At 40.7% G+C, this 26,463-nt stretch overlaps 1 long non-coding RNA gene across 2 annotated transcripts; it reads right to left on the bottom strand.

The window, feature by feature from the left end:
- LOC143660917 (uncharacterized) lies at nucleotides 1-25,043 on the bottom strand. Of its 2 annotated transcripts, none has more exons than XR_013164321.1 (3): nucleotides 24,537-25,037; nucleotides 4,390-4,519; nucleotides 1-166 (listed from the first exon to the last, which is right to left on the bottom strand). It is a non-coding gene; the product is annotated as an uncharacterized LOC143660917 (long non-coding RNA). The 2 variants fall into 2 exon arrangements; XR_013164320.1 differs by lacking the exon at nucleotides 1-166 and adding an exon at nucleotides 2,532-3,124 and having other exon boundaries at nucleotides 24,537-25,043.
- Nucleotides 25,044-26,463: the final 1,420 nt, after the last annotated feature.

Below are 26,463 nucleotides of genomic sequence, written 5' to 3'. Positions count from 1 at the left end.
GCCATGACATGGTTTTTATTGAGATACTTGTGAGTGAAAACCTATAGTTGCTTTTCAGTTCAAAAATTAATGCTTCTTGATTTTCTTAGTTTCTTAGTTTCTGTCTTCTACTCTGATTCAGGAGAGAAATTATTTTATAAGCATGGCTTCAATAAAGACATTTCCCCTATATAAGGAAGAAAACAGCAGATGAAACTCAAGAGAACACAAATGTCTTTCACTTGTACACAGCATCTCTAGATATAAAAGATTTTCAGATTAGCTTACTGAGATTGCCCAAATGTTTTATTTAGAAATCTGAATTCAGTTTTATTGCATAGAACATTGAAATTAGCTCAATTAAAGGTATCAGGGAGGGAGGCGATAAGACATTAGAAAAATAGAGATCTCCTAAAAAAAAAATAAGAGATAGACCCAGGAAGAGTTGGACCCAGAGAGTCGTTCTAGATTTAGGATGATTCTGGAGAGCTCATCAAAGCATGCCGTCAAGCCTGCCTTCTACTCTTCACTAGTAACCTGACTGAGCTACTCCCACAGGACACCATTGTGTTTTGTCATGCCAACAAGCAACTTGGGAGTGGTAGTTTGGAACTGCTATGTATCCCAGAAAAGGCCATGTTCTTTTAACCCATTCCTGAAGGTGCAGTCATATTGTAGTTGCATAGGTTATTTCAACTAGATGTGACCCATCTCACTCAAAATGGGTCTTAATCCTTTTACTGGAGTCCTTTGTAAAGATACAGGACAGAAAAGCCCAGAGAGCCAAGAGAGAAAAGCCCTAGAGTAGCTAAAAGAGGATCCACAGCATAAGAGAGGAAGACACTGGAATCAGAAGCTTAAAGCAATGAAACCAGGGAGCGAAGGACCAGCAGATGCTGGCCACATGCCTTCCCATGTGACAGAGGTGTCCCAGATGCTGACGGCCTGTCTTCAGAGTCCAGCTATTATCTTAATGATGCCTTGAATTGGACATTTTCCTGGCCTAAGAACCATAATGTGTAAGCTAATAAATCCCCATTGTAAAAGCCAACCCATTTTCATTATGTTCCTTTCTGGCAGTTTAGCAAACATCAAATTCTCAGTATCCCAAATCTTAGTTCCTTTTGACAAACACAAGGAGCACAGGCAGTTGCCAGGAATGTTGACTGAAGATGAACCAGGAGTCTCAAAACAAGTTAACAGCCCCAGTGGTTTGGGGATAACACAGATACTTGGAATTTGCAGAAGAAGTTGGAGGCAAAGGACTGAATTAGCTTATGTCTTAAGCTCTCTCCTAGATCTGTGATAAATGCCTTTGGCAAGGTCATCTGAGCTAAGAGATCTTAATTCATCTATTTATTTATTCATTCAAACATTCATTCAATAAACATTTATGAGCACTTGCTCTGTGCTATGGAATAGAAAAACAAAGTTGAATGAAAAGGTTTTCTTCCCTCAGAAGCTCACAGCCAAACACATAAACAGTTACTTCTCAAAGGGTCACAATATTTGAAGAAATTGGGGTGGAGAGAAAAAGGTCATATATAACTCAAGACACAGATTTGAAAATAACTAGTTGAAAGAGGATGCAAAATGGCCTTAATGTAAACTGATATTTAAACGAAATGCAAACTCATTTACATGAGTAAACTTGTTTGCATGCAAAGAAAAAAATCCACATCTCTTACAGAGGTCAGCCATCAGCAGCTCAGAATGCGCCAGTGTGATCTAGTTTGTGCAAATTCTCCCCTCCTTATTGCAGACTGTATCCTCCATGTCACTCACTATGTCACTGTTGTCAAGTGTCTCAAATGCCAGTTTTTAAGTCTCTGGCCCCTGTTTGAAATGAACCAGTAAAAGATGAATCAAGGATACCCTGTGTTCTGAGAACATCAAAGAAACATTTTGCTCATCCTTCATAGCTCAATCTGGTACTTTCTTTTTGCCCACTGCCAATGAAACTAAATGAACGCTGTCTTATAGAGATTTTTGTATGAGGATTTTTTCCATGGCTTTGCCATTTTTTTTCATTCAGTTTGATGGACTCACTATGGATCCAAACAAAATTAATTCTTTTTTTTTCACCCTTAAACCACTTACACCCCTTGCTCTATGTCCCCAATTTTAAAGTTTTTGCAGTATGTTAAGTATTGCATAGCTTGTTTTTTACACTTCAAAGTTTTAATTATTGGGTAGCTTCATTATATTCAAGCATACAACTGTTCACTAACACTGCACTATTACAATCTGCACAACTGGCTGCTAATGATGTACGGTATATGTTTAATTAGAAAGGCAGAGGGCCATCCAGTATTTCAGTGGTCAATTTAGCACCTTCATAGTTCTAAATAAGAGAAATCTGCATTGGACTACTTATCATTGTAACACTTTTATACATATGTTTCAAAAGCACAATGAATTCACAAATGGCTAATGAAAACCAAGATCATCAAAAATAAGCAACATGAATACAATAAAACATGTACCTGGTACTTTCCCAGAACAAAGGAGGGATGGTCAATGTCATTGGGAAGGTGGGATTAGATGGAGCCATGATGGGTAGTGGGTGCTGGGGAAAAGCTCAAAGAAGAAACTATCCTGATACAACTTGAAATGGAAGTGAAAGACAAACCATACCTTCTGAAAGCCGAGTTAGAGAGAATATAGGATTGCCCCAGCTGCCCTCAAATTTGAGGACCCCTTTCAAAGAGAGATGTCTTGCAAGTGATCAATGCAAGGTCAAGCCATCTCTCTGCCAACCACCTGATCAACAGTGGGATGTGTTCAGCTCTTAAGGAATATTTGAAACAAGATAATTAGTTCCACAAACTCCCCCACATCTTACTATCTCTCAAAAATAACTTCTTCATGTACCTATGAACAGATGCAACGCAAAAAAGAAACACAATCGCATAACAGCTTACTTATCTCCCTTCCTCTTTCCCAAGACACTCTAACGACCTTAGCATACAGAGATAGTGAAGAAAAGCCCCATTTTATTCTTTTTTCTTTTCTTTTCTTCCCTCACTGATACCTTTAAAGACTTTCCTTGGAATTAATACGGGACTCATCATTTGCTGATGAATTTGCAAGTCGATCGGTAGCCAGTGTAGCAGACCTCAGATTAGGGACATTCCACTGCACACTAAAAGGCACAAAGAACAAGAAGTGCATTTCCATCTGCCCTTCCTTTCCAGTCAGTGCATTCCCAGCCATGTCTATTGATGAGCACTTGGAACAATACCAAAATGCAGTGTCAGATCAATCCTGCTGTTTACTTCGTGGAGCTAAAGGAACAAAGAACAGAAGGAAGGCCTTAAACCCAGCTATCGTAAAGGAGCGGGGATGAAGGATGAAAAATGGGCCCGATGGGCAGTTGCACAGAGTAAACGTATTTGGAGAAGTAGCAGCTCCAGCTGAGATAAAACCAATGATGATTTGTATTTTGTACAGTGTCTTCAGGGGATAAAAGCACTTCTATCGGATAGCATTGGAGGCGAACTTGAAACACTGCAGCAAAGGGCTGCGTTCCCTGCCAGGGAGAAAATATAAACCCCCATCCTTGCTAAGGAGTGTTAAATATCTGAGTGTGCATGCCTCTCTCTTCCCGCGGTGAGACAGCTCAACTCTACCAGCCACTGCTCACCCAACCGTCAGGTAGTTGGACCCTGCTATCTACAAAGCAACAGGATGCTGGGTTTTACTTGAGTAAATACTAGTACTTGTAATTTGTGGGATTATTTCACTTTAAGTCCTTAAATTTTTTTTTCAAATGGGAAGCTGTACAACTTCATTGATATCAAAATAAGAGATGGGGTGGAAGGCGGAGTGGCGGAATTAGTGTATTAGTGTTCAAATGCAAATATCTTGAGCAAAAGAAGCCTCACTCCACTATTTGGTGAAACCACGTGTCACTGGCGAACCACAGTGAGGAGGCGCCCCCATTACAGAGCCTGAGGAAGGCAAAGGCCAAGAATACACAAGCAAAATGGGTGCATCCTCCCTGCTGTAACCTTCTTAATGCTCCTCCCAGGGCTGACAATAGCTCATCCCTTAGGCTCGCAACTCATGGGTGGTCTATAGACCAGCAGATCACTGTCACCTGAAAGTTAGTTAGAAATGCAGACTCTCAGGTCCCACCCCAGACCTGCTGAGTGGGAATTCCTGAAGGCGGGGCCCAGGTCATGTTGATGCTCAAGGAGAATTCAGAACCACAGTTATCTCCAAGGAAACTTTCCTCATTCATCCAGCACTCAGCATCCCCTCTCTTCTCTGAATCCTGTCTATTTATTGTGTGCTAATCACAAGGCATTAATGCATGCCTTTGCACATAGTGGGGATTCAACAAACACATGTTGATTTATCTGGCCATGTTGGTATTTTCCTGTGTATCTATGGTCCCTGACTCACCAGTTAGATGTCAGTTCTTTGAAGAAAGAGACTCTCTCTTCATCTTCTTTGAAACCTTCTTCAATGTTCAGTACACAGTAGGAGCTTATTAATGGTTGAAGGGTTGATCTGGGTATTGGATCTCCAGTTCCTATCAAGGGATTTAAAAATAAATGGTATTCAGTAGATTCTTCACTGGCAGGGAAAGGTCAGCATTTTCATTTTTTCAGTCATTCTGCAAAGGGCACCTCAGCCTATGCTGAAAGCACCGGGCTCCATGATTAAATTCATGTATCTCGTTTTCCTCTATCTGCACATATGCATGGAAAGACAAAGGCATGAGGATATATTTAGCAGAGATATTGAGAATTAAATCCAAAGTATTTATCATTAGGGAATTAAAAAAGTACTGAGTAGGTGCTGTCTAGTGCAATCCATGAATTTGCAGAAAGGCAAAAGCGTCCTTTTAACTTAAGACTTTTATGAGAAAGCCTATCAATAACTTCTAGATGTTATATGGAAGTCATCTGATTTAATCTAAAAAATAGCAAACTAGAAATAATTTACCCTAAAGTAGGATAAGGAAACCGAGGCTGAAAAACATGAACTAATTTGCCCAAGACCACCAAGTGAAGCAGCAGGGCAGAGATTCTAATACCAGTAGATACACAGAGCCCATGTCTGTGCTCTCACACCTCACTGGAGGAAAGAAAAAAGGGAATCAAATAATCCATCAGAAGGCAACTTGAGGGTGGTACAATGGTAACTCAGTGGCAGAATTCTCACCTGCCCTGCAAGAGACCCGGGTTTGATTTCTGGAGCCTGCCCATGCCAAAAATAAAGGTAACTAGAGAGTCCTTCTGTATACTTACAGAACTGAAAACAGTGCCACCAGTAAGGACCTGAGTCTTACCTGCCATAAGGCAGAGCTGCTCAATGCAACAACTTTGTAATGACATAGGTGGGTGAAAGATGCAGCAGAGCTTAACATCATGCCTACCCAAGGCCAAAGAGCTGGATTTTATAAAAATATTCTGCTAATTGTCCAGATGTTGATAATCAGGGATCCTGAATTTTCTACTTTTCCATCAAATGTTTGGGAGATAGACAATCACAATGAAAAAGTCCTCAACTTCTTAGGGAGATTTTCCTCCATAAAAGTACTTTAACATTAAAAAAAAACACATCAAGATTCTAAGATGTTTCTTATTGTTCATATTATCTGAGCACAGAAAACACACTAGACACCCACAGAACATTAAGAGAGACTTCATTTCAACCGAGAGGGCTCATAATACAAATTAGAAAGACACAATCTCAATTAAATAGACACAACCTCAATTAGATAAACAACATCATCAGAGTTTCGATTCCTTCCCAGCAGGGATTATGGGAAAGGAGGTTTCCCAGAGTCTCCAATATACAGAAAGGTCTCTGTTTTCCAGGTCACTAGGTCATTCCATTAAATTTTATTGTGCATGCACAGTATCCAAGGACTGACCTTGGGGCTTTTCTGAGTGAGTCTATGGTAGTTGAAAATAACGTGGACTGCTTAAGAGGGAAGGGGGTTAAGGATGAGAATTTTACAGTTTGTCACTCCATCTCATAAGAGTTGTAGTTTGGGAGGGAATTTCAGCTTCATTAGGAAGTGTTATCGTCTAGTTAGCACCAAAAAGTAGAATTCCTTGCCCTGCTTGTTGAACTCTATGATCTCTCAGCAGAGTGAGACTTGTGCAGCTGTCAACTCCCCTTGGAGTATTCTTCCCAGAATCAGGAAGTACCTGCACCCCAGACAGCCTCCAATGTGACTTTGGGAATAAAAATGTAGACAAGGAGCATCTTGTAACTATTATACAGAACTTTAAAACTACTTTTTCCTTCTTAGCTATCAGAGCCTTCGAACAACCTTTTCCACAAAGAGCTAAGCCACAGAATGGCTAGATGGCTTAATCAAGGTCAAATATCAAATTACTGTAAAAGCTGCTCTCTTGGCAACTGGTTTCCTGCTCTTTCCTCTACCCAGCCCTGAAAATGTAACATCCCTCTTAGCAGTGCTAATCCAAGGGAAATATAAAGTGTCACATATGTAAAAAGTAAAAAGACAAAACTAGTGTTAATAATGGGCATTATTTAATTCAGCATATGTAAAAATGTCTTTCAACATGCTATCAATATTAAATGTTATTAATGAGATGCTTTACCTTCCTTTTTTAATACTAAGTCTCCAATATTCCATGTGTATACTTTCAGCACATCTCAATTTGAACTAGCTGCATTTCAAGTGCTCATTGGCCATATGTGACTACTTATTGGACAGCACAGGTTTATATATTTCAATATTTAAGCCCTGCCAAGTCCAGCTCATGATCAGGAAACTCCTTTGCAGACAGAGCATTTGAAGTGAGATCCACACAACAGCGGTAAGGAAAGTGGGGAAAAGGCTCCCTGGCAGCCGCCAAACTTAAGAGACACCTGCCTGATATAAAGCCTCAGAAACCTATTAATCCTTCCCCTCCCCACAGTGCCAAGTAGTGCCAGTATTTTCATGCTACCTTCTGGCAAGCTTCTGAGGATGTATGGCAGAGGAGAGGTATACCACATTTCTCTCGCAGATTTTTATTCTACTAAGAAAAAGAAAGATAGCACAGTCAGAGTCTCAACAAGTATTTACTGAGTGACAACCATGGGTCAGGCATTGAGCTATGCTCTGAATACAGCCATGAACAAAATCAACCTGTTCCTCAATTAGAGGAACTCACCTCCTAATTGGGATGATCCAAGACATAAAAAAGTCATTGTAAGAGTTATCAGCAATTGTAGAGAAAATAAGCAGGATAAAGAGAAAGCAACATGTAGTGAATGTCCATAGCTAGCCAGGGTCTGCACTAGTCTCTCCTTTACTGTGTTAGCTCTACAATAGCCACCATGTATCAGCGCCTGATGCATGTTAGAATTTTGCTAGGCTCTTGATTGATACTATCTCTTATCTTAATAACTTTTGTCACTTAAATCTCCCCTTTATTTTACACATAAATCCCAATGCTGAAAGAGATAGTTGAGGAAAGTCAATGCTACGTGGCATAGCCAGGACTCAAGCTCAGATCAAACAGTCCAACTAATGCTCTTCCTACTCCACCACGCTCATGGGCACTGTCATGTCATGTGGAGATGCCGAATAGAAATAAGGAATAGGAATCACTCCAACCAGGCATGGACCGGTCAGAGTCTTTACTTTAAGGACTATACTTCAAGCCATTGAGAATAGGATTTCTGAGTAGTCCTGAAATGAGGATATCATTCAAACATCAGGAGGCAGTGGGTCAGGGATAAGCTTCCTCTCCCAAGCCACTCCTTGAAGCTGCCTGGGAACAGAGGAGCTGTATCCGAGCTCACAGCAAAATAGGTCATAGTGATTAGCTATGCCTGCAGTGACTGGGGTGAGCAGAATTGGCACACTTGTTATGTAGTTATCATTCCTGGGTCTGACCTTCACAGACCCGAGACCTAACCCACAGATATTGGACTGCCTGAGAAAGGGACCCATCCTGAGACCTCACCTGACTGAACACAGGCAAAATCAATTGTCTGCTCCTGCCCTGGTAGAGGGTATACTTAGCTTCCCTGGGGGCTGACCATCAGAACTGAGACCCTCACAGAATCCAGGAGCAAATGCATGGACTCTGGACTTTTTATGAAATATTCCCAATCCCAGAACAGTCATGGCTAAAAACCTTACCCAAACTCCAGTGAGGTGGGTTTAGCAGTTGACAACCAAACTACACCTTAGTTATAACTATTTGTAATTTGCCATTATTTATTTATTACTAAGTGACTTAGGTATAAACCGTGTTTAATCTATTTGAATATGTACATTTAGTCATTTTGCACTAAAAATCTCAGGTTATATTAAGGAGAAATATCTAATCCAAGCAGACTATCTTATCTCTTTGTTTTCCATCCTCACTCTGATGTCTCTAATGTGTAAAGTTCAGAAAACATCACTTTAGGTCAGAAGAGTGTCCAAACGGGACATTGAACACGTAACTAACTAGGTCACATTTCTCCAAGAAATAAAAAGTTTGCAACTAAACCAGAAGGAGGATTTCCAAAGACCAGAGAGATCGCACATAACACACATCACCCCCCAGGCAGCGTCTTCTTCGCCCCATCTTCCCTAGTCTGAGGAAATGGATATATTGCCTTTCAAAAGCAAAAAAGGCCACCTCAACATCTTCTGAGACACCCAACTTGCCAACCTAAACTCTGGTATCACTGTTTTCCATAACAGTTAGGCACAAAGGAATGTGAAAATCTCTCCCTCTTCTGATCACGGCACAGTCACAGAAGGAACGTAATCTTTGAATGAGAAAATTTCCTCTTCAAATAAAGGAATATTTCTCCCTATGGGGTAGGAGACATTTAGCCCTGCTAATATCAGAAGGTGAACCTTCTAGCTTTGGTGATGGGAATAATTCAAAGGGATCTGCAGTCAGGGGGCTAGAAATATAGGGACAGAGGGGCAAAAAGCAAGAATCCCAAGGCTTGTTCATGTCAGTGACGCGTCTTCATGCTCAAATGAGCATTACTTTCTTATCGCTGATCTCTCTCTGAAGTAAGGAGTCTTCTCTGTTGTGAAACCATACTTGTTTGTAAAAATGGTTCCCACTGTCTGAAATACTGAAATGTCTGAGAGATTTTAGCACCTCTTCATCTAGCATAGAAAGGTATAATTGTCAAGTAGGCACCCTTATAACCTCTGCCATCCTTAACTTACATTGTGATACAAATGCTTGGGGTATAAGCTGATGGTCATTTTAAAACTAAAGCTGGTTATAAAATAAAATCAGGTGGCCTATGGCTTGGAAAGTCCAGGCAACCACCATTCCATCTGCTTCAACTACCACGTTACTCAGAAGTCCCATTTCAAGGACAAAATGCCAGAAGGAGGAGAGATGCAAAAAGGCAAAAAGACAGATGACTACTGTTCCAAGGTGAGTGCCTCTGTAGACAGGCATGTTTCCAGCTCAGTGACTTGAGCTCAAAGCCAGGGCATGGACTGTTCTAAAGAGCTTGTACGAAGCCATCTGCTCCAATGAGCAAAGGGACACTCTGCCCTTGTCTTAGTGTGTGGGGAAATCTTGTCAACCTCTCCACCACCTGGAACTTCTGCAGTCCCTGGGTAGAGGGTAGGGCATACCTTCCAACCATGAAAAGAGGAAGAAGGAATGAGGGGAACACTTCACAATTCATACAACACTAGATGCATCTCAAACTGCATTGGAAGTCTCCACACTCTTTTATACCCCTGGTAACCAAATATAAAAGCCTTCCCCGGGAAGGACATCTGGACAATTAGCAGAATACTTTTATAAAATCCAGCTCTTTGGTCTTGGGTAGGCATGGTGTTAAGCTCTGCTGTTTCTTTCACCCACTTATGTCGTTACAAAGTAGTTGCGTTGAGTGAATCTGCTTCATGGCAGACAAGACTCAGGTCTCTCCTGTTTGCACTGTTTCCAGCTCTGTAAGTGCACAGAAGGACTCTCTAGTTGCTTTTTGATGCATTATTTAATTCCTTTTTTTCTTTCCTACAGTGAGGTGTGAGAGCACAGACATGAGCTCTGGCATCTACTGGTATTAGAATCTCTGCCCTGCTGCTTCACTTGTTGGTCTTGAGCAAATTAGTTCACGTTTTCCAGGAGTAGTCTATTGGGGTTTATTATTTGTGAAGTAGCGCAATGCCAAGTAATAACATGTAATCTTTTTTGTTTGTTCATTTTTGTTATTCAGAGTAAATACATTTGACTTCTTTTCTTAATAATAATAATAAACAAAATCCTCCCTATATCCTACATCTCAGAAAAATAATTAGACTTCTCATCTTTCCTTGCATACCCAATATGCTCCATTTCTAAGACACTAACTGAGTGTCCACTTGAAGTGACCTGGAAGGAAGAACTATCATCGAGCTTTTGCTTTTTTAGGTATACATTTAAAAATACATTTTGTATCTTGAAGTTCTGATTTTCAAAGATGATTCCCATACACACACACAATATGACAACACAAAGCATCGTCAGTTAGCTTTCACTAGTGTGCGCATTCTGAAGGACAGAGCACTTCATATGTACATGTGATGGGGAATCTCAAAATCAGGGGCATTAAGAGACTTGCTCAAAGCCAAACATGTAGTTAGCAGCAAAGTAAAAAACAGAACTCTGATCACCAAGACTCAGGTTAAATTTCATGGGAATATTTGAAGTTGGCATATAGGAAAGAAGTAAAAACAAAGGGAGCAAGTCAAGTGAAGAAGTAAGGAGAAGGGAGAGTGGAAGAAGAAGAGAAGGGGAAAGTGTGGCCCTTAATGCCTTGAAGACTTTTTCCATTCCTTCCCCCAATCCCCCTTCCCACTAGAAAAATAAGCAGGGGGCTGAGGCAGAGCAGGGTCAGCCACAGCCACACCCCTTCCACCACGTGACCTCCCTTTCCACTAACATGCTTCCTACCAAATTTTTCTTTCTTTCTCACACAGCTCTCTTTCTCTCATAAAAATGTATTTTTGTACCTACTATCCTCCTTCTTCCCACCAGATTTATTCTCTGATCCAGTTTCCCTCCATATCAATTTCCAAAATTAGTTACTTTTCCCGAACGGAGCACTGAACCTGGACCCAGAATAATCATAAGAAGCACCCATCCTTCCGTAGATTTTCTCCCCCTTCACACCCAACATTTCCCCCCTACCATTTCTCACCCACCATGATAAGGGATCTAAAATCGTCTACTTCTCTCCTGACATTCCCCTATGTGCTCAAGCCAGGCCCTATCCATCAGAACAGCTGCCTTCCCTTCCAGATTGTAAGGTTAACATATGCTGGGATCAAAGATCCTATGAATAATAATAGCAGTAAATGGGCCCTGGAAGGTTGGAGTTAATCTGGAAACACATGCTCATCCCACATGAAGCCCATACTGTAAGGATGAGGGAGAATCTTAATTCTACAACTCACTAGCACTCATTTATATTCCAAAGTCTCTGTCTCTCTCCTGATGATACGATTCAGTACTATAGGATTTTCTCCACTCAAACGCACCTTCACTTTAAAAGAACAAAAAAGATTGGCCTAGCTCCTGTGTCTGGCATCAAGGGTTTTTCCTTTGACAGCTGGCCCAGGGACCTGTAACTTCATCTCTTCATCTCTCTTTTTTCCCTCTCTCTTTATGCACACGTGCAAAACTCACAGCATCTTTATGGCAAGTGATATGAAATTCTACTGGATTCACCAGTGGCCTACCATTGGATGGTCTTGCAAGTTAAAATGATGGGATATCAATTCTCAGCCTGTCTGGGTTTAAAACACCCACCATCACTGAGAAGTAACCAGGAGGCTGGTCTGTCCTACCTATGGTTTGCCTTTACTAGAAGCTGCTTCTGCTTGGAAATAAGGGTAGGGACAAGTGCTTGGCTCCCCTGGAAGCAGCCACACTTGCCTCTCCTTCCAGTCAGGAGCAGCACGGAAAGGGCTGATGAGGTTTGGTGTGCAATATTAGTAGGAGACAATGGCACATCCCAGCCAGCCAAGCAACACAGAGTCAGACACACCAAGGCCACTCTGTTGCCCACAGTTTACCAAATTCTGCCTAATCCCACGTGGGAATATCAACTTGAAAGGGCTCCTCTGTTTTCTCAGAACAGCCATGGCATGTCAAATAGCCTATACAAGGCTGCCCTGCACAGGTGAACCCCAGATTACCCAGAAACATTCCCACGTTGACACCACTGTTTTCCCAGTCCTGATTTTGAAAACTTTTTAGATACAATTCTCAGGACAAAACTCATTCCATTCCCTTTCTTTTTTTTTTTTTTTTTTTGGCATGGGCAGGCTCCGGAAATTGAACCTGGGTCTCCCGCATGGCAGGTGAGAATTCTACCATGGAGCTATCCTTGAACCACCCTCCTTTTCATTTTTAAAACTGTCTTGCACCCCATTATGAGGAATTAGGTGAAAAATATGTAAAATTAAGCAAAGGACTGTGTCCCTTAAAATAGTTATTTGATATAATTAAATGTATTGAGTGTAAGACGAAATATTCAGGTCCCCTGATTCACTGTGGACCTTCTTAACTTTAAAGAAGCAGTGGATGGATCCAGGGCTTTTTGTAGGAGCATTGTAGGAGCCCAAGGTATCAGTAGCTAACAGAGTTAAAATAGAGTCAAGAAGCTACTCTAGAGGTCACTTTTATGCAAGCTTCAGTTAGACATTGCTACTATCATAACTTGCCAACCCCTAATACCATTCCTGCCAATCCTAGAGAACACCTAGGGTGTTACATAAGATTCTACAAAAGTTCTCTGCACTAGGGTAACTTTCCAGCAACTGACAACCTCCAGATGGGTCCCTGGACCAGATAAGTCCTGAGATGCAGAGGGGCCAGCCTTTCCAGAACATCAGTTAGTTCCATCCCCCATCCCATATTATTGACAGCCCCTTCTAACATGAAAAAGCTAGAGTGGGCATAGCCCAAATACCCCTAAAGAGTGGAAGAAAGATCAAAGGTGATGGTGGAGTTGTACAGAGAAGGTAAGGTTTAACAAATGAGAATGATTACTGAATCATTATATCGATACTTTTAATCTCCAGTATCTTAGAGTAGCTAGAAGTAAAAACCTAAAATCATGGAATTGTAAGCCATACCAAACTCTGAAATCTGTTCTACAACTATTGTTGCAATACGTTTTGAAATTTATTGCTGTTTTGTATATATGCTATTTTTCACAAAAAAAGAAAAGAAAGTCAACTGTGATGATGAAGGCAATACTATATGATGATATTGTGAACCACTAATTGTACACTTTGGCTGATTACATGGTACGTGAATACATAATAAATATCAATAAAAAATTAAAAATTAACAAAAAAAGAAATCAGAACGGTCACTGCCTGAATATTCTTGCAGATTGGGAGAAGGATCAAATGAGAGGGGGGAGTTGTAACAGAGATGATAGGATTTAACAAATGATTGTGATTACTGAATCACTATATTGATATTTCTTGTTAATTTCTAGAATATTAAAACAGCTAGAAAGAAATACCTGAAGTTGTAGAATTGTAATCCTTACCAAACTTTTAAATTTGCTCTATAACTACTTGTTAACTGTACTTCGAAAATTATTGTTTTTCTGCCTATATGTTATATTTCACAATAAAAAATGTTTAAAAAAAAAAAAGAAGCCGATCACAAACATTGAAAGTATCTAATGAAGATAATTCGTTGTTTGTGGCCTACTTGAGTCCAGAACATACCACACTTTCATCTTGGGACACCATGTTTGATAATCAGAGGTACATAGCACAGGCTCTGGAGTCCCATTATCCTGGATTTCAATCCTGCTCCGTGTCACTTTGCCTCTCTGAGTGCAGGCTCCGGCATACTGTGACATTTGCTAATGGGACTGACTTAAGAAGGCACATCTTCAGGATGCTAAAAAGCAAGTCAGCACTGAATGCTAGTAGTAAACCTAGTAGTAAACCCTTAAAAGCCATTAACTATTTGATAATATACCAAATAAATGCCTGCTTAATCTGGTCTTAGAGCCCACTTGCCCAGTAAACACATAAACGAATGCTCTATAGCAGTGCTGTTCAGTGTAAATATATATTGCAAACCACAAGTGTGGGCCATCTCCATAACTTAAAATTCTGTAGTAGCCATATTAGAAAAAGTAAAAAAGAACCTAAAGAAATTAATTTTAATAACATACTTACCTGATATATCCAAAACACTATCATTTCAACATGCAATCAATATTTTTAAAATTATTCATGAGATATTTTACATTCTTTTTTTTACACTGTCTGCAAAAACTGCTATGTATTCTACAGTTAGAGCATATCTCAATTCAAACTCATAGTTAGAGAATCCAATAACCACATGTGGCTCCTGGCTACCACACTGGATAGTGCGGTCTTAAAGAGATGATCAGAACTTTAGACGTCTGTGCTCAAGTGAGCTGTTTTTAATGTAATTGTGAGATTGATGAAGGTCAAGAAAAAGTAAACAAGGCAATGAAGATAAAGCCGATCTCATGCTTAAGAAGTCAATTTTGGCTTCAAAGATTTGGTGAAACTTTCAACTTTCTTGCCTCCTTGAAGTATCTGAGAAACATTCATTTAATCATGTATTCGTTCATTAACGAATGTTCATTGAGCGCCTCCTATTGCCCAGACACCAGGGCTAGGGATGCAGACATGAGCAAGCATAAATCCTGCCCATAAGAAGCTCAGTATTTGGGTGGGACTCTCCCAACCCAATGAGTGGTCAACTGTATCTCAAGAACTTATTCTCCTTTCCCAGCTAGAAGGCAGGAAAAGAGGATTCTGGTTTTGAGTATCAAAAAAAAAAAAGCCTTTTCCTTATTCAGGCCTTTGTATCCCTATCTGCAAAACTTGTGCATTGATCAGAATAAATACTAAATGTCCTTTCAGTCAGAGTCCCACAGCCCTGTGGCTTGTCCTAATGATGTGTGGGAACACAGGGGAGCAAGCGGAAGAGAGACTACCCTCCAGGAGAAGAGGCAGCTTTTGTTCACTTCTGAATCCTTTCCCTCCTGGGCCTTTCAGGGTTGCAGGAATGGTTTAGCTTTGTTTTGCTTTGCTTTGTTTTAATTACGTTCAAAATTAGGAAAACAATCCCCACGATCCACCTAGAAGAATAATTGGCCCATTTGGTACATCTGACTGTGTGCTGAGCCCCCCTTGTCACCACACCAGGGCCTCGCATGCATTCTGCTCTCAGGTAGGTGATGTCTGAGAAACCCAGAGAGCTCATCTAGCCCATCATTACCCTCATTTTGAGACAGCCCCAGAGGCAGTCTGTTAGCCACCGGCACAGCCGGCTGTCAATTGTGTCAAGCCGGTAACATATTAGTTAGCAGGGGAGCAATCCAGAGAGGTAGCCATAGATCCAAATGCCTAGAAGATATTCTGGCATGTGGTAATTATGTCCTGCAGCTGCCAAGGGGGTCCTCTGTGAGTTCACAGATAGTAGTTGTTCCTTGGAAAGGAGAGGATGGATAACAGCAGCCAGTCTGTTAATAACAAACAACAGGTCTTGGTTCTAACTCACCAAGACAGTCCTCAAAACTCAAGATGTGATTCATCTTCAGGTATTTACAGCTATTCCTGGGAGACTCTGGTCTCCTTAATAGGGGTGCTGTGTATCTGGGTCCCTTATCCGAGGTGATAAGGACTGGGAAGGAAGAGGTAAAGTTGAGAGTAAATGATAGGAGGTTTAAAAAGAGAATTATGTATCCCTGGTTTTACTAAGCATTCTGTGGCTCTATATTTAAAGAAAAATTTCCTAACTTCTGTGATTTAAAAAATGAGGAATTTTTCATACTTTATCCCACAATAGCTTTTGCTTAGTTGGCTTTTCCACTGATGGGGAAATGGCTTAACAGGGCATCAGATACCTCAAAATCAACTACAAATTAGTGGATCACTAGATATGAGTAGAACCAGCCACTCTAGAAAATCAGAATATTTGGTGAGTGAAGCCAACAACTTTCTCCTTTCAAGAAACTTCTATTGCATTGTTCATTGAAAGCCTTTGGCCCTCTCCTTTGAGTCAGTGTCCAGTATGGAACCCATCTTTTAGAGTTGCATGGAACCTTCAGCTGTTGGGCTCGGCAGACTGTATTCCCACTCACCCCAGAAAGATTTTGGTCTGATGCACAGGTACACATCCTGAACCCATGGTAATTATTGCTAATTGATCTGGTAATATTTTCCATTGAATCCAGACCCAGCCTTAGAATCAGTCTCAACCCAGAGCCACAGGCACCACCTACCAATTGATCAGAGTTGACATGCCATCCTGGCCTAGAGGGTCCCTGAATTATAAGTTGCCCTGAGTTTCCTACAGCTAATATAACAAATGACCATGAGTTTAGTGGCTTAAAACAACACAGTTTTGTCATCTTACGGTACTAGAGGTCAGAAATCTTAAGTGGGTCTGCAAGGCTGCATTCATTCTGGAGACTTTAGACAAGAGTCTATTTCCTTGCCTTTATAGCTTCTAGACGCTGCCTATATTCTTTCACTCATGACTCCTTCCTCCTTCTCCAAAGACAGCAGTGTAGCATTGTCTCTTCTTTCTTACTCTGCTTCTGTCTTTACATCTTCTCTCTTTGACTATGATTCCCCTGCCTCCCTCTGATAAGAAACCTTGTTATATTGGATCCACTCCGATGAAGAAGGATAATCTCCCCATCTCATAATGCAGGATAATCTCCCCATCTCAAGATCCTTAATCACATCTACAAAGTCCCTTTGTAGGTAACACATTGACAGGTTCCAGGTATTAGGAAGTGGACATCTTTAGGGGGCCATTTTTCAGCCTAACACAACACATATCATCGCAAATTCCTTTGCAGAACTACAGAAGAAGTTTATGGCTAAGATTTCTCTGTGGGGTCTGAATACATAGCAACATAAGCTAAGAGGTTGATTCAGCAAGTATCAAATGATTGATGAACAATGGTGACCCCTTGACCAAAATCAGAGCCAAATTTGTCTCTGGTCCAATGGCCTCCTACAATCCACAGAGACATACCACTAAAAAGTTAAACTATTTTTTTTACCTCTAGGGCATTCATTTTGATATCATTTGCCTTTTTCCTGCTCCTCTGGTCTTATAGCATATATTAGTTACAAAGGTTCCATTTGAAAAGTAAATTGTAACTGAGTCACAACTGAAAGCCTTGTCTTTGGAGGCTTCAGTAACAATGTGGCAATTTGCCAGCACCTAAGGCAAGAAGGATTCAGCCCTTATTTTGACTCTCTCTTGTTTAGGTTTTTATTAAGATTCCTATTTCTTTGCTATGTAATGGAGGTCAGCTTCATTACCGCCAATCTGCAAGCTGCTACAGTCGCTTGGGGAGACATTAGCCAGTCACCATTGAACCAGCTGGGTCACAGAATTCTGCAATAGGTCTCTTGCTTTTTTCAGAATCAAGAACAACAACAAAAAAAATTAACTACAGGGAGCACAGTATTGTTTGACTTTTAACACCACCCCAGTTCAGTGGCAGTGATAATTGACACCAACCAACACCTGCCCAAGTGTGATAACTTGTTCAGAGATGCATCCACTTGGCAGACACAAGGAAACTTTCCAAAGAAACACCTACCATGAAACTTGAAGTTGGGCTAAAGGTGCCCTCTAAGAAGAAACTTGGTTAGCAAGACTAATACAATGACATGGAAAGACATGTTCAATATTCCCCTGTGGGGAGAATTATACCAATTTGCTTAAAACATGTATAGATAATTAGGAAGCAAGAAAGAAATGCACCAAAATATTAATGATGGTTTGTTCAGGGATGTTATATTACAGCTAATTTTTAATAATTTTTTAACGTGTCTGAATTTTCTGCAATGAAAACATTGCTTTTGCAAAATTTTTAAACTTTAAAAATAATAATAATCAACAGTACCCAACTTGGCAACAGGTCATGTATGAACCTTGAATAAATCAAGGAGGTTGTGTTTGAACTTGTGTGAGTTTGGGTAAATGTTTTAACTCTTCTAAGCCACATATTGAGCATGCACTAGCTGCCAGATACTATTCTGAGCAATAAGGAAACAGTGTTGAAAAAGATAAACAAGGTCTCTGTGGGGAGAGGGAAGGTAATAAAATGCATTATCAAGAGAATATCAAATAGTTCTAAGTGTCGTAATAAAGACAAAACAGGGAACTGGGATAGGGAATGACTGTGGGTCTTTGTAATATTGGGTGACCAAGGAAAGCCTCTCTGGGAAAGTCAAATTTAGGGGGAGACCTGAATGACAAGATGGAATGACTGTGAGAGGAACAAGGAAGAGCATTTTAAGGACCAGCCAGAGCAAAAGCCCTACGGTGAAGACTTGCCTTCTTGGGCAGAAAGAAGGCCAGGGAAGTTTTGTTTTTTATAATTTTAAAAATATTTTTATTGAAAAATATCCATACATGTACAGTCCAATCATATTATATAATCAGTGGCTCACAATATCATCACAGAGTTGTGTGTTCTTCACCATGATCATTTTTAGAACATTTGCATCACTTTAAAAAAAGAAAAAAAGAACTCATACAGCCCATACCCCTTACCTGTCCCTCTTATTGACCCACAGTATTTCACTGTACCCAATTTTTACACTTTATCTCTCCCTATTATTTATTTATTTTATCTTTTTTCCCCCACTCATCTATCTATGCCTTGGATAAAAGGAGCATCAGACACAAGGTTTTCACAATCACATAGCCACATTGTAAAAGCTATATGATCATACAGTCTCCTTCAAGAATCAAATAATTGAAACACAGTTCAACAGTTTCAGGTACTTCCTTCTAATCACTCCAATACACCATAAACTAAAAAGGAACGTCTATTTAATGCATAAGAATAGCCTCCAGGATAAGCTCCTCACACTGTTTGAAATGTCTCAGCCACTGAGACTTTATTTTGTCTCATTTCTCTCTTCCCCTTTTTGGTCAAGAAGTCTTTCTCATTCCAGTGATGTCAGGTCATGGCTCACCCTGGGAGTCCTGACCCACATTGCCAGGGAGATTTACACCCCTAGGAGTCATGTTCCACAAAGTGGGGAGGGCAGTGAGTTCACCTGTCAAGTTTGCTTAGAGACAGACACCACATTTGAGCAACAAAAGAGGTTTTCCAGGGGTGACATTTAGATACAAATATCAGTAGGCTTAGCCTCTCCTATACAGGAATAAAATTCATAGGAGCGAGCCCCAAGATCGAGGGCTCAGCCTATTGAATTGGTTGTCCCCACACTGCTTGCAAGAATATCAGGATTTCCTCAGATGGAGAAGTTTAATATTTCCTCCTTTCTCCCCAGTCGCCCAAGGGGACTTTGCAAATAGTTTTTTATCCTATGCCCAAATTACTCTTGGATATATCAGGACATCACGCTACCCTGTATAAACCAACAAGATCCATGAGGGAGGTTTTAATGGGCCAAACCTAGAAATAGTGTACATCACTTCTGTTCATACCACTGGCTAGAAATCTGTCACATGACCACACCTCTTGGTAAGGAGAACTGTAATGTGCAGTCTAGGTGTGGTCCAGGAGGACAAAATGAGTTGGGTCACCTCCCAGCAGTGTCTCATACAGGTATCTATTAGTTGTCCAATGGAGAGGTCATATAGCAATTGAAGTTCAGAGGAAAAGTCCGAGTTGAAATAACAATTTTGCATAGTGATGATGATAGCTGAGATGAAGATGAGAGAGAGAAGCAAAGGGCCTATGTCATGTCACCCTTTGGAGGTCAAGCAGAGGAGAAGGAGTTTGCAAAGGAGGGTAGGAACGTGCCACCAATGAGGCAGGAGCAAAACCAGAGGGTAGCTGTCATGGAAAAGATAAAAAAGAGTTGTCTCAAAAAGAAGAGTGGGCAACTGTATCAAAAGCTGCTGAGCAGACCTGTAAGGTGAAGACAAACTACTGACAATTTCATTTGGAAACATAAAAGTCATTGGTGATCTTGACAAGAGCAGTTTCCATGGAAAGGTAAAATCAGGCACAGATAGAAGAGAAAGTGAGGTGAGAAAGCAGAGAGGGCAACTATTGACAACACTATGAAGATATTTTGCTGGCAGAGAAATGAGGCATAAACACAAAGGGGATGTGTGTTTTAAGATGGAAAATACTAGAACATATTTAGATGCTCATGGAAATTATAGAGTTTATAAAAACAATGACACAGAAAAGCAGGAAGAAAATTACAGTCCAAAGCCTTGAGAAAGAAATGTTCTAGGATCTAGAACACAAGGGGATGGGTCAGATTTTAACATACACAGAACACGTCACTGAAACAAAAGGGAAGGTAGAGGGTGTGAGTACAGGTACAGATAGGTTGGTAGATTTGGAGAGTGAAAAGTAGGGGGAATTCTTAGCTAATTTATTTTATTTTCATAGTAAAGCACAAGGAAAGCTCCTTATCTGGAAGTGAAACTGGAAGAAAAAGTATAGAGATTTGAGGAGAGAAGGTGTTAAATAGAAAATTGAAGAGAAAGCAAGCATTTTCCTACTAAGGAAATGCATAGGAATGGTAGACAAATGAGAGCTCATTTGAGATTTGTGGTCCTGATTTTACCATAAGATCAGTTTGTCCAATTGTATGTTTTCTCCTACAAGGTTCAGCTACGCAAGCCTAAACATGGAAGAAGCAGTTGGATGGTTAACCCAAAACAACATTATGAAGACGCTTTGCTGGTTTTACCAAAACAAGTTTTTCCAGAACAGAATCAGAGAACAGAAGAGGTGTTAGTGGTATAAGTATGGTATTAATTCCAGTGATGAGGTGAGGAATTCTAGCTGGCGAAGGAAGGAAGTGAAGGCATGGGGACAGGTATGGATCATGAAAAAGAAAGGAATCTTGACCTGGAGTTCTCAGTAAGGCAGAGAAAATGGTGATGATAAAGTCATGAATGTGAGCTTTGGAGTAAGCTCCCTTGTCCTCTGACTTTCCATAGCATTTGGCCAATGGGGTCAAAGCAGGAGACTTGAGGAGGGAGAAGTGTGGCTTTGGGAGACTTATTCTCCTGGCTCCACTGGTTGCAGGATTGCTGTGGACCAACCTCATGCCTAACAGAGTGACTCAACTCTGTTGATAGCTGTCTCTTAACAGCCTTCTCCATCCCATTGTCCTTTGGTCTTAGCCTTGGAACAAAGGCGCCCTGCTGGTACTTGCCCTAGGCACTCTATGCTTAGGACTTCCTTTACCCTGACCACACTTTTACAGTCTCTTTATGAAACTCTTTTCGAATTATCCTAATTTGACTGGGCCATCTGTGTGCTGCTTGGACCCTACTGACATGGTAGATGACAACAATATGAATACCTACCTTCCAACATTGTTGGAAGATTAGAGAAAAATATATGCTAGCACCTAGCATAGAATCTGGCACATTATAGGCATCAACTAATAGTGGTGGGGGCAGGGGGATTAAGAGTTGTTTACGTCATTGTTCATATAGGGCTATATATTCAGTTACAAGCAGGTTAAACAAAATTCACCAGTTCCTCTAATTCATAACTATTTATTAGATTCAATTGATAGTTATGTACCTGGCTCCTAGCATTATCAAGGAGATCTCGGATAAAACAGCAGCCAGCCAAGTCCATCAAAGCAACTACATGAACAAATACATCCAAAAGAGAAAGGAGGATTTCCAGAAAAATATGTCAACAAAATAGTTGGCTTCTATGGTGGTCTTTGTAAATAAACTAGCTGGACATGAGGATAAATATTAATCCATCCTGTGCAACTGGAAGAAATCTCTAGAGAACCAGAGAAAGGAGATACTCAGGACCCTTCATCTCCCCCCAACCCCCTTCCTACTGCACTTTGTAATTGCAATCTCTTTCCGGGGCCCAAAGAATGGCCACTGAGAAAGTGAGACCCAGATCCAAAATGGAACTGGGTTCTTCAAAAAAGTATGCAGCCTGGTCTTAGCTTTACAACATCACAGGATGTTGTCTACCAGCCAATATAACAGAAAGCCAGCTTCCTCCTTCCAAGTCAATTTCTCCATCTCTGAAATGGGGAATGTGGAAACCACCAGCTCAGGAGCTCTTTATAGTGGCGACAAAATTGAACTAGTTTGAAGAAAAAGAATAAGAAGGCAAGAACAAACTCAGAACTGATTCAACTCATGTCTATTTTGCAATACAGAGGGACTACCTTATGTTGCCATCAATGTTCAGTGTAAACCAAAGATCTACATGGAAGATTGCTTTCTCCCTGTGGTCTACCATGTCACTCCCCTGCTTCAAACTCAGTGGCTTCATGTTGCCCTTCGGGGAGAAACCAAAATCCTTTGCATTGTCTCTACTTGTGTCACTTTCATAACCCATCCACACTTGGCCTCATTTGGTTTTTTGGTTCCTCACATGTAGTTGCCACTGGCATCAGGACCTTTGCACATACTGATACCTTTAACCTTATGGCTCTTCTCTACCAGTCCACTCACCACTAGACAACCCTAGTCATGCAGTAGGACTCAGTAAATTTCATTTCCTCCACAAAGAGAGTTATGTCAACCTGTAATACCTTCTCCCTAGGGGAGTTATGTCAACCTGTAACACCCTCCTCTAGCACACTGTACTTATGCCATTTAGCATTTTCATTACTATTGCTCAATGTCTGCCTTCCCCATTAGACTATATTCTTCATAGGTAAACTGTTTTGCTCTAAACAATATCCCAAGTGACTGGTATATCATAGGTCTTCATTAAACATTTTCTTAATAATGTACATTGTTAAGAAATGTACATTATAGTGTACATTATTAAGAAATGCATGAAAGTACAATGTATGAATGTACATTATTAAGAAGTGTATGATGTACAATGCATACAGGAAAATAAGCACAAACTGCTAAAAGTATTCACATATTCTTTTCCAAGCATAAGTGTAGGGTAATGTATAATGTAAAAAAATGGAAACATTTTTATTTACATTTTAAATTAATTCTGTTGATGTGTTCATTTTTAAATAGTCAATTTCATTTATAGTACAGTATGATAAAAAATAAAATCCACTGCTAAGTGGTTTTGAGAGGGTCCTGAAGAAAGAAAATGGTAAACATTAGGAGCCTAGATAGAGGATTAACCAATAAAACAACCCCTTCCATGACAATTCTTACTTTTTCATGAGGTTAACAAATGGCATATCAGAGAAATGTTACAGAGACTCAGAGGAAATTTTGCTCACTCAACACATATTTATTGAGCCTTTGCCACGCACATATGCTGGGAATATGGTAGCAGGCAAAATCCCTGTCTTTACATGGCCCACAAATATTCTTCTGTTCATAACACTGAATGGAGAAATGAGGGTGGAATCACATCACATTAAGTTGGGTTTGTAATGCTTGATTCAATAACCAATAACTAGTCTTGCATCTGCCATCACTAATGAGGATGTAGAACTGGAAGGTTTATCACGTTTCTGGTAGAAGTGGCATTAGGTTTTATAAAGCAATTTCGCACTGCATTTCAACAACCATAAAAATGCTCTTTATCTTTGACCTAGTGATTTGACCCCTATAATTTTTACTAGAAATTTACCCTGTGAAAATACAGAAAAGGAGAAAATGGAAAATATGCACAAATGACTACTGTTACAGTGTTTTTATACTGATAAAATATAGGAAACAACCCTATGTCCAACAGTAGAAAAATGGTATAGAGTATGATGGCATAACCACTTTATGGAATATTATACAACTGCTTTATATGATCATTTTGAAGATTGTGCAGCTATGTTACTTTAAAAGCGTGACAGAATATTTGTATATTTTTGGTTACAAATCTGTAGTGTTTCCTGCATGGGAATGAAGACAAGAGAGATAATAGGAACATTAGTTTGTTAGGGATGTTGTGGGTTTTAAAACATTTTACATTTTTACTTCTAAACTTATTAAAATAAAAATATTTTAATTGTCAGACACTTTTAAACAAATATGGCTTATCATATTTGTGTGGGACACAATCAAGATCGGAAAGATACACAGAAAAGGAAAGGTTAAGACTTATTAAGGGTAAAACTCTTAAAGCACAAAGCTTGGGTTGTATAGCAAGAAATGGCTTCCTGCCACTGGCATGAGAAAGATCTGGAAGTTTTATCTTCTGCAGGTTTAAGGTCAGTGGACAGAGCAATGTGGCTGTCAACAACATGAGAACAGTCTAGAATGTGCTAATAAAGCAATGCAGGACGGACCTGCCCCCTGCTCTCACTGACATCAGTCCATACTTTAGACCACTCTAGCTCTCCCAGGTTGCACCTTGGGCCATGGTCTCATGGACCACCTCAGTTCCACAGCGGTAGACATAATTCTGCTGCGAAGTGAGCTACTGAGGGAAGAAAGAATCATAAACCTGGAGAAGACTGCACATTTCTACAGTTCTCATACTATGAGTAGAAGCATTATTAAAAGGTAACTTTTTTTTAATCTTTCATCTAGTTAAAAAAGTTGAGGGCTGGATGCCTTTCCTTTTAGTCAGAGAGCTTAACTTCCCCCAACCAAAGTAGCCTCCCCTCTAAATTCTCTTGTGGCAGATTTCCCTCTCTGTTCAAAATTCAGAATGCCTGAAACTGAACTCACCCCATCCCTGGCTGCAGGCCTTTGCCACTTTCACTATTCCACCTGTCATCTCTGCTCCTGAAACCCGGGCTATCCAAGCCACTTACAGACCCTCAGACACACACTGCTCTTCCAGGCTTGTGCTGGTCCCAAGCCCCAGAATTTCCCCGCTGCACAGGTGATTCCTTCCTGAAGACTCCCTGTGTGTGAAGCTTCCCATAACCACCCCAAAGACCTTCCTCCTCTGCTCCCAGGGCACCTGTTGTGGCCTCTACAGGCAAATATCACCTCATAAAGGAGTGTTGTGCTTGCCTAGCCCGCCTTCACCACTGCCTGTGAGTGTCCTGAAGCCAGGAGCCTCTCGGCCCATTGTCTCACCCTAGCACTTAGCACACTGTCTGACACAGAACAATGCCGGGTCACTGCTGGCCAATGACTGAATTTCCACTGCCTTTGCAAAATCCAGTTTTACCCACTTTCCTGATGAGCAGATGTCTCTAATTGCAGAGTACTTCTGACGACAATTGGTAAAGCACAGACTTTGTTAAACAGGTACAGGATGCTCTTCCCCCACCACCACCCTCTCCCTGTACTCCTTAAGCAGGAGTCCCTCCAATGGCACAACCCTCAAAACCACTACCCATGCGCGTAAATTCCATCAGCTTAAAGCTCAAAACACAGGCAAGTGCTTTAACTTATGCTATGAACTCTGCCATTGTTGGGTTGTTGGCTTAAAAAAAAAAAGTCATTCCATCTGCCATAAATCTACATTCCCCCCCAAATGAAATATAATACCCCTGCTTTCCTCTAGTAGTCAGATAATCATCTCCTTGTTTTACAGGAAATGATTTAGGAGGGAAAAGAATTGGTCTGACAGTCTCATAAGTTTTAGAAAGTGCTTATCCTGAGAGTCCCTTTCTTGCTTGTCCTATTTCTTCTCATCCTTATATATGCACATACACTCATGCACACTCACACACACAGTACTCACACACATGTGCACACATGTGCACTGAAATCTAGGTCTCTGTCACCTTAGGCCAAGACTAATAACAGACTGTGTTAAACCGAAGCATATTTTTCCACCTCTAAATTACTTCCTGGCTAGTCTCTATCTGCTATTTTTCTAGCTCTCCTCCACTGACTCAATTTCAGGAAAATAACAAGGACCCTCACTACTATTTGGCCCTTCAATCTTGACAGTAGGAAACACTCACCGGTATTTTCAGTATGGGGGGAGTGGAGTGCCTACCATCTTACTGGGCTTTGAGCCCCCAAGGCCACAGACTCGGTTGGCCATCTGCCTCTCAGCCAGCACAGCACATGTCTTTCTAACATGAGACAGTCGTTTCCTTGAACACCCCCACAAAACTCTCCTTTAGCCGATGCTTAGCCGCGTTCACCTTGAGATGGCAGGAGATGACACCGGCTAGGTGAAAGCAACGTGACAGAGGCCACCTCCACTCATCACTTCCCCAAGATGGAAAAGCCCTCGGGGTACTCAAGAGAATGAGAAACTTTTTTTCTTTACCACTGATGTTTATTGATTTGTCCAGTTCATAGGGAGCATCCCTTAATGTTCTGCTTTCATGTTTCTGCTTTGTTGCATGGGTGCAGAAAAGAATATTGCAAATTGATCTGTCTCCCCAGCCTTTGTTGGGAATGAGCTCCTATTACTTTAGTATCTCAGGCCTGTCATCACATGCTCACATTCCAGGGCATATATAATCAGCTTGGCTAAACACTGAGAGCTGAGCTGATTAATTTCTCACATTCGCGCCTGAGTCCATTGACGGTGTGCCTGTTTGATGATCTCTGCAATAGATGGCCACTTCTGATGATTTGACCCTTGCCCTTCACCCCAGAGCTGTCTATTCTAGTACCTGTTTAAGCTGACAGCACGTACGTTGCATCTAGATCGCGTTTGAAGAAAGCGTTAATGTCTTGG

This window comes from Tamandua tetradactyla, chromosome 17, assembly GCF_023851605.1.
Source record: "Tamandua tetradactyla isolate mTamTet1 chromosome 17, mTamTet1.pri, whole genome shotgun sequence".
Classification (NCBI taxonomy): domain Eukaryota; kingdom Metazoa; phylum Chordata; class Mammalia; order Pilosa; family Myrmecophagidae; genus Tamandua; species Tamandua tetradactyla.
This window is presented reverse-complemented; position numbering and strand designations above follow the sequence as displayed.